Genomic DNA, 2,500 nt, shown 5'->3' with positions numbered 1-2,500 from the left:
CTGCACAGTCGTGTTTTGTCTTCTTAGTCCTATCGTTTGAATAATGGCACAAAATAAGGCATACTGTTGGTTAGTAAATGGTTGACCAACAGGTAGTCGAACTGACGCCTATACCACAACGACGACTCGGATAAACAGGCTATATCTACGTCCGTCTTCCACACTTCCTAGTTTTTATGTGGGCCGCTCACACACTTCTTCCTCCCGGCGCTGAGCAGGTTCAAGCAGGTTCAAACAGGTCGAGTCCTTCTTCTTCTTCAAATTTTCATGAGTATCTGTTTCGCTGAAGGGTGCGTTTTATAAATACAAGGATCATTCTTGAAACTCCAGGGGAAAGTAATTATAAAGAAATCCTACTGTCTGATTTATAAAAATTAATATACATACAAAAAACTTGAGTGGCGTTTAGTGATGTTCAATAACACAGAAAACAATCCTAGCTAAACAGACTTATAAATAGGTACTGAAATGTAAATAGCAATAAGCTAAGATCAATTAGTTACGTAAATTAAAGAGTTACTTAAATACAAACCAATTGTGGTTAAACATTCAAAGCTTCAAGAGCATTTGGAACAGAACACAACTAACTGCTATTTTTTCTTAAAAATTGTCGACGGTCGGTTGCATCGTCAAACTATGTACTGTGAGCTCAGGAAATGAGATAAAATCATCTACAGAGGAATGAGGTGATGAAAGGTAAAGCATTACAGGGGAATGATGGACATGTTAGCAGCAATGAATATTTAAGGGTATAATAATGAAGGTTACAATGGAAACAAAAGAAAAAAGAGATGCGTAAAACCCAGAAAATAACAAACAAACAAAAATGGAATAAGGGGGTTGACTAAAATAAAGCGTGGAAAGAATTTCCACAAATATGTTTCCCAAATATGAGAAAATGGCGATAATCACACCGGTTCTGAAAAGTGCTCTGGATCATCGGGAGTTAAGCTCATATAGACCTATTTCGAGTCTATACTTTGTTTCAAAAGTGCTAAAATACGTAATTCTTGAACAACTAATCAGTCAATTAGAAGAAATATAAGCTTTGCCAGACAACCAATCTGCTTACCAAAAACTTTACTCTACAGAGACAGCCATCTATTCTGTTGTAAATGATATGCTGGAAATGATGGATGAAAACGAATGTGGTGTTTCAATATTACCTGCTACTAAATGATCTACGGTCCATCGGCGTTGAAGATCAAGCTTTCGAGTAACTGAAAGACTACCTGGTTGGTAAAAATTACTGTGTGCAAATTGAATACTCTCATTCATCATGTGAACCTTTAAACAGAGGGGTACCTCAGAGGAGTGTATTTGGACCAATCTTATTCTGCTTCTATATTATTGAAAATACTACAAAGGTATGGTGTAAAGTTCAAACGATTTACGGAAGACACACAATTTTACTTCTCCTTAAATGATATAGACGACACTCCTGAAACTTTAAACCGAATTCTTGATATTGTTAGAGAATGGATGACAATTAAACAACTAAAATTAAATGAGAGAAACATTGAGTTTATGTTGGAGGAAAGAGAAACAGCGTGAAAAGCTTGGGTGATATTCAAATACTGTAAACATAAATAATGACTCAGTGCCGATATCTAAGTAAAGTTCGCGACCTAGGCCTATTCCTTGACTGGAACTTGTCTCTCAATGCCTAAATAAATAATGTAGTAAAAACTGCTGGTTATCATCCACGAAATATTGCTTCCATAAAAAAGTACCTGGGGGAAAATTCTGTAAAGAAATTTGTAATAAAATGTGTAATTACCAGAATTGACTACTGTAACTCCATCTGCTACAATCTGCCATAAGTACAACTTAAGAAATTACAAATCATAATAAACAGAGGAGCAACTATGATAAAAGGTGTCCCACCTAGAGAAAGAAACAACTTCTGTAGTAATTGATCTACATTGGGTGTCGATTAAAATTAAAAATTGAGTTTTAATCTTGTACAATAACCCATTAAACTATCAGAACCGGTCGTCCAAAATATCTAAGAGAATTACTATATATTGTGCAACCAACAAATTGTCGTGAATGAGAATAGTTACAGATGGTTTCAAACTATTGGAGCATATATACATGTCTACTCTAGGCTCTATAGTCTTTGAATATGCGGACCTAAGATTATACAATAGGCTCCCACGAGACATCCAAATAGTTGAAGATATTAAGGTTTTCAAGAAGAAACTGAAGGCTTCCGTATTCTGCGAGTGTTTCGATAGTGATGATCCAACAGTAAGCAAGCAATGCACATTGTGAAATGTTAAATGGTCCCGAATGGACATCATAAAACAACCGTGGAGGTCCTGTAGAAAGTAAAGTTCCCCTGTTGAACATGGCCAGAAAATCAGCCCTTAAAGTAATTAAAGTAAAGTAAGCTTCTATAAGAAGAGCACAGAGAAACATTTGCTATTGAATGTAGGAATTGATTTATAATCCAAGAGACTTTTAGAGACGAAGAGCAGACAATTAATGAAAAATG

The sequence above is a fragment of the Palaemon carinicauda genome, chromosome 17 (assembly GCF_036898095.1).
Source record: "Palaemon carinicauda isolate YSFRI2023 chromosome 17, ASM3689809v2, whole genome shotgun sequence".
Lineage (NCBI taxonomy): Eukaryota > Metazoa > Arthropoda > Malacostraca > Decapoda > Palaemonidae > Palaemon > Palaemon carinicauda.
The sequence above is the reverse complement of the archived record's forward strand: the minus strand, read 5'-3'. Positions refer to the sequence as shown.